Below are 6953 nucleotides of genomic sequence, written 5' to 3' on the forward strand. Positions count from 1 at the left end.
TCTGGGCCCGGCTCTCAAAGCCCATCTTCACTCGTCTCTCCCTCAACACCCAATCGGATCTTCCTCCCCTCTATTGAAGAAGTAGCAGCCATGCCGTCGCAGGAGTACATGGAGCTCGATCGACTTGAACGAGTGCAAAATGTACAAGACCGAGTCGGTCGGCGAGCCCACTGGTGAAGCCGCTGTCGATTTAGACTGATGACAAAAGGTACCAACCCAATCTTGACCTTCAAGCACCTCCAGATCTACACACCCTCTCATCTGCTCTCTCTCTCCCTCAGTTGGAGGCCATGGCGTCTCGTAGATCCCCGGTAGTCCTGGCGATCTTCCTACTTCTTGGCGATCTTCCTACTTCTCGTCCATGGCGGCCCTAACCCGCCTATCAAAACCCTCATTCTCCTCCGATCTCGGCGACTCGGGTTTCGATTCCGGTTCATTTGGTGGATTTGGATCGACGAGAAGGACCGTACTGGCTCTGAAATCGGATCCACTGAAGCCCCGACTGGACCATATCCGGAAGCAGGCGGACGATCATCGGACCCTAGCCCTAGCGTACGCGAACTGTGCGCGGAAGCTGAAGCTCGAGAAATCGAAGCTGGTTCGGGTCTTCGCCGATCTCTCACGGAACTACTCGGATCTCATGAACAAGCCCGCCTATCGCGCTCTGTTCGAATCCGACGCTCTCAACATCGACGAATCGGTGTTGCGGCAGTTCGAGAAGGAAGTAAAGGAGCGAATCAAAGTAACTAGACAAATAATTGCTGAAGCGAAAGAGTCTTTCGATAACCAGCTCAAGATTCAGAAGCTGAAGGACACCATTTTCCAAGTGAATGAGCAGCTGACGAAGGCTAAGAAGCAAGGGGCTTTCTCGAGCTTGATTGCTGCGAAATCAATCCCCGAGAGCTTGCATTGTGTGGCAATGCGGCTAATGGAGGAGCGAATTACGCATCCGGATAAGTACACTAATGAAGGGAAGCCGATCCCACCGGAAATTGAGGATCCCAATCTATATCATTGTGCTATATTTTCGGATAATGTGATTACAGCATCAGTGGTGGTGAATTCGGCCGTGAAGAACGCCAAGAAGCCATACATGTGTCCCATGTCGTGACTGATAAGATGAACCTCGGAGCAATGCAGGTTATGTTTAAGAGCAAGGACTATAATGGGTCACATGTTGAAGTGAAGGCTGTGGAGGATTACAAGTTTTTGAATTCTTCATATGTGCCGGTGCTAAAGCAATTAGAGAATGCAAAGTTGCAATCGTTTTACTTTGAAAATAAGCTCGAGAATGCAACCAAAGACGCAACAAACATGAAGTGCAGGAACCCCATCTTCTACGTCGGCGAGAATCGGATCTTCTGTTGCAGCCTGGATCTATCCAATTTCTTCGGGCGCGAGTCTCTGTTTCGGAAATTGGAAACCGACCCGTATATCCTTAGGAAGCAAAGATCAGTAAGCAAGAAATCGGTCGGTTCGTCTTCGAATTTCTCACGGCGAAGCTCCTACAGGCCCAAGAAGCCCAATTGGCGTTTTCTCCTTCATCGTGCCTTCAACTTGCAACTCACCATATGCCACGGGCCAGCCCAGTGCCGTCAACAATTACCACCCTCATGGTCATCACACTTATCATCATCATCATCAATACACGGCGCCACATGATCATGTAGAACATCATCGTAGCAGAGTCCACTCAGAAGAAGATGACGGTAGCGATGACGGCCAGTGTTACTTCTCCGATGTCTTTGCAGCCGCAGCAGCGGAGCAGCAAGCAGCACAGGAGGAAGGTGTTTCTTTGAACTGCCTTGAGCCTCGCTCTTCGCCGTGCATTATTTCGGTTCCAAACCTTCGTCCCCGTCAAACGCCGTCACTTCTGAAGATTCTGACGGTGATGGTGCCACCAAAGGCTCTGTCTCCTTCACTGCAGCTGCAACTTCACTTGACGATTTAAAATGCGACTTTGGGAGTTGGATACTGTCTTCCTCTGCCATGGCTGCTCCTTCTGCTCACCCTCCCCCTGCAAATCAAATTTCAATAAAAAAATAAAAATAAAAAATAAAAAAATGATGCTGCATGTCGGTCCAGTAGTGCAGCGGACGGCGAGAGTGCAACGGAGCGTAGCAAGGCAGCCTCCTTTGCAGTAGACAGCCACAACCTCACTGGTGCATGCTCCATCTCTGTCGTCTTCATCCTTGCCTCGCAGCTGCCACCAACTTCAAAGACCGCTGTCAAACGACTAGCCGGCCGAGAAGCTCTTCATTAAACTGCACCTCCCCCGTCAACACCTCCCCCGATCGCAGCAGCAACCATCCTCGCCGTCTCTGCCGCAACGGCCTCAGCCTTCGCCTTCCTCCTGCGTGCTCCACGAATCCATGGCCACCCAGTTATCGTCGTCTTCCTCATCGGCTGCGCTGCTGATCCTGGACACCAACCTCTGCGCCAGAACTGTCATCAAGGGCACCGACGACGCCATGGCTGCTCCTTCTGCACTCTTGCTCCGCTCCCTGCAGATTCATCTACCCATCGTCCAAATTTATACAGAAAAAAAATAATAATAAAATATAATTAAAAAAAAAAAAAAAAAGGTGGTGGTGCATCTGGCACCACGTGAAAAAGAGGAATGGTGGATCAAAGATGGGGTACAGCCCCATGGCAGATCAAAAGTTTCTGGTGGTGCATGGGCACCATGTGCAGAAAGAAAAAAAAATTGTAAAAAAATAAAAATAAAAATAAAAAAATAATTAAAAAAAAAAAAAAAAAAAAACAAATGCATAGAGAGAAATAGAAGGTCCATTTTATTTATTTTTTCTGGAAATTTTACAAATTTACAAGAGGGGATATTCAAGGACGATCAAGTGGCGCCTCACAACTCGGCAGAGCTCCAGGAAGAGAAGGCGTCGGAGGTTGGCTGTTTGAAGCCTCAGCAGTCGGTACAGCCCCAGAAGACGAAGGTAAATGCTGCTGAAACAAACCCACAAACCTCCGATGATCAAGTAAAATCTGACCATCAGATTCCTGCATCTGGTCAATTTTCCTTTTCATGTTTGTGGCATAGTTGTGTGCAAGCTTGTGCAACTGTTTATTCTCATGCTTGAGCCCTCTGATCTCCTGTTTGAGACTCATCACTTCAGCCGCCAACGATTCAACTTGACGAGTTCGAGCAAATAGGCGTTGGGCCATGTTGGACACAGAACCCGCACACTGCACACTAAGGGCCAGAGATTCCTTAACAGCCAACTCATCAGACCGTTTGGAAAGCAGTCTACTATCTTTGGGAGTGACAAGGTTCCGGGCCACCACCGCAGCGGTCATATCATTCTTCATCACCGAATCCCCAACGGTAAGAGGACCAGTAGGGGATACGAATGAGGGGCGCCATATGTTGTCGGGGGAAGGCGGGACTGCCTCTTCACCAAGGTTCAAATCAAAACGACGGTCGGAGGGTCCAGACATTTTCAAAGGTGTTGAAGAAAGAAGAGGTCGGACATATCAAGATCTTAGAAGTGCAAGAAGGGAGTTTCTGCAAGCGAAAATTCAAGTGTGCTTTGAAACGAACTGCGTGGCTCTATAAAAATCAGGACTCGACGGGATTTCAGAGATCGAAGAGGCGAGCTCAGAATTCGAAGAGGCCATTCAAAAATTGAAGAGGCAAGCTCAGAAATCGGAGAAGCATCTTGCTTTTCCAGACGCGTCGGCACCCGTCACACGTAAACTCAGCTTTGCGGAAATCACGGGTAATTCGTCGAAGCGCCAATCCCAGATATCGAAGAGGCGCCAGTCTTTTTCAGCCGCGTCATCACCTGTCATATGCACACTCAACTTTGCGCAAATCACGGACAATTTGTCGAAGATTTTCGGTGAAGGAGAAAGCACGTGAAGTTTACTGTTCAATCACGCGTTAGTTGCCGACACGAGTGAAAGAATAGTACCTCTACAGGTATTAAGGGACCTCCTATAACTGTCCACCTTCACCTTCCATAGCAAGGCAGACACACAGAGTCTTTCTTCATCTCCAAAGATGCTTTCCCAACGAAGCCTCTCGAGTCATTCAGTGTTCCTTATTCCTTGGGGTACCTCTGCAAGCCAATGACTCCAAAGCAAAAGTATCTCATATCACCAGGGTAGAAAGCAAGAGTATCTCATATCATGCGTTCTCCCTGTCCTTTCCTTTGTCCTTGTTCTTACCTACAAAGACAAGGATAAAGAAAACAATATGCCGGAACTTCCACTCAAACTCGGGTAAGGAACCGACTGCTTGGAACCCTTCCCTGATTGCCTACCTAGCACTGCTCTCGAGTACTCGCCTTCCATTGTTGCTGTACTTTCAAAGAAGCTGCCACATCTGCCTGAAGAACAGATAAGGCAAGTGAAAATGATACCTTGCAGCATGTGGAGACAAGGTGCAGAAGGAACAAGCAGAGAAGAATGCGGTCTGCACGGTCAACTCAGCAGAAGGAGTCCGAACTGAGGAACTCGAGAAGCTGCCATATCTACCTGAAGAAACAAGCAGAGAAGAATGCAGCATGCACAGTCAACTCAGCAGAAAGAGTCCGAGATGAAGAACTCGAGAAGATGTCGCATCTGCCTGAGGACAGTGAACTTGTTTTGACCCTCAAATTCTTGGGTCGACTTACTAGGCGTTGTGGGCTGCACGTGCCGATTCACCACCCTTGAATCGAATCCTTAAAGATCAAGTCACCAACTGGAAGAAGAGTTCATCAATCTTGAAGATCATACCGTTGACCAAACTGCTCAGGTGTGAATTAGAAAGATTGAACAAAGAAATAGGTTGTCACCTTTACCTCGTGCCTGCTTGTCATGTGTTCGAGTCAACCTTCAAGAATCAAGCCTCAACGGCCCTTGAAGAAGCTTTCAGCCAAATTCGAAATCAAGCCTCGACGGCCCTGGAAGAAATCACAAGTCTGATTCAAGATCAAGTGTCTACCACCCTTGAATCCAAACCTAGTTCAAGAATAAGCTGTGGAAAATCAACAATTGGAGGAATCCAGAAAATCCTCCAACCCAGTTCAAGATCAAAGCTGTGGAAAGTCAACAAGCGCAACAAAATACGTGCCGATTCATCCACTACCAAAGCCAAAAATCATCTACCACATGAAGCTCCTTGTGGTCTAATTTCAACCTTCAAGATCAAGCCTCGACGGCCCTTGGATCGACATCTACAGTAAGGGACTTCAAAACACATCTCCTACACGTGACAAGCACATGTATACGACGTGCCTTGAAGTGGGGGCATTTGTAGACATCGAAATTTCGGTAAATAAATGTTGACCGATAAATCAAAGTGTCAACGCTCATGTATTACATAAATTTTACACGTAGCGTGTGACTCAACGAAAATTGAAATGAGTTAGAAAAGTCATCAAATAGGACACGTGTCAACACCTGGCAGAAACGACTTATTTCATCTGGAATATTATATTCAAAATTAGGCCTTGGAAAATTCTATAAATACAAGCCCATTTCATTCATTTAAGAGAAATTCATATTACACCTTGAAGCTCTGAAGCTCTGAAACCCCGAAGCTCTCAAGCATCTAGGTTCCCGAAGAATCAAGAAAGCCTTCTTCGTTCTTCGTTCATCGTTCTTCCAAGATCAAGCCCCAACGGCCCTTTGGATCAACAATCATCCACCAATTCAAGATCAAGCCCCGACGGCCCTTGAAGAAAGTGTTCTTCGTTCTTCGTTCATCGTTCTTCCAAGATCAAGCCCCGACGGCCCTTGAAGAAAGCACCATCGTTCATCATCCGTTCATCCAAGATCAAGCCCCAACGGCCCTTTGGATCAACAACGTCGACAAATCCACACATCCAACCGTTCTTCAAGATCAAGCCCAAAAGCCCTTGAAGATCCGTTCATCATTGTTCTTCAAGATCAAGCCCAAAAGCCCTTGGAGATCCGTTCATCACTATTCTTCAAAGATCAAGCCCAAAAGCCCCTTTGAAGATCCGCTCAAATCCACCTTCAAGATCAAGTCCACGGCCCTTGGAGATCCGTTCATCACTATTCTTCAAAGATCAAGCCCAAAAGCCCCTTTGAAGATCCGCTCAAATCCACCTTCAAGATCAAGTCCACGGCCCTTGAAGAACGTTCATCCTTAGATCAAGCCCAACGGCCCTTTGGATCAATCACACGTCCACAAATACACACCTTACGGAGATCGAATCAGAGGATCAAAATAGAGAGAGATTGTAACCCAAAATCATCAAATACATAATATTTTTTTGTGCACGTTGTTCTTGTCTCTTTCGTTTCAGGAATTTTCCGTGTTCACAGAGACACCACAACAGCAGGAACAAGGCTTTATAACTTTTTCTTTTCTGGCAAGTAAATTAAACTGCCCCAAGCTAATACAATAGAAGCTTACTTTTCAACGGGAAGCTAGCTGTACTGTGATCTTCCATGAACCTACTAAAATGGAAACAAATTTCTACCCAAATTGTAAGAAACAACAACAACAAATTTCTACCCAAAATATAAAAAAAAAAAAAAAAAACCCTAGCAAATTCATGTTATCTTCATTATAAAGATGCTTTTGGAGAAGATAAACTACATGCATCCACACATCTGTAAACACACACACCCACTTACTGTTTGAACATCTGCTTCTCTTCCCAATTTGCCAGATGTTCCAAGTTCACCTAATGAAAGATAAAACAATTACCATTAGAACTATCTTATCAACGACTGCAATTCCGAAACGGATCAACACAGGCTTCGAAACACATACAAATCAAAAGGTAAACTCTACAACCTTAGAAACTTTATTAATAAGATAGTTCAACACAGGCTTCGAAACACATACAAATCAAAAGGTAAACTCTACAACGCTTGCGGGAGGAGATGACGACGGAGGCGCCTTCAAGAGCCGATGCCTTGAGTGGAAGCCGTCACAATTGCTACCTTGTCGTCAAAGGGTAATAGGCAAACAATAA

The 6953-nt window shown here is 46.2% G+C and overlaps 1 pseudogene; it reads left to right on the forward strand.

Moving 5' to 3' along the window:
* The first annotated feature begins 361 nt into the window (after positions 1 to 361).
* Positions 362 to 1799, forward strand: LOC139197161 (galacturonosyltransferase 8-like; annotated as a pseudogene).
* Positions 1800 to 6953: the final 5154 nt, after the last annotated feature.

The sequence above is a fragment of the Malus domestica genome, chromosome 06 (genome assembly GCF_042453785.1).
Source record: "Malus domestica chromosome 06, GDT2T_hap1".
In the NCBI taxonomy this organism is placed as follows: Eukaryota; Viridiplantae; Streptophyta; class Magnoliopsida; order Rosales; family Rosaceae; genus Malus; species Malus domestica.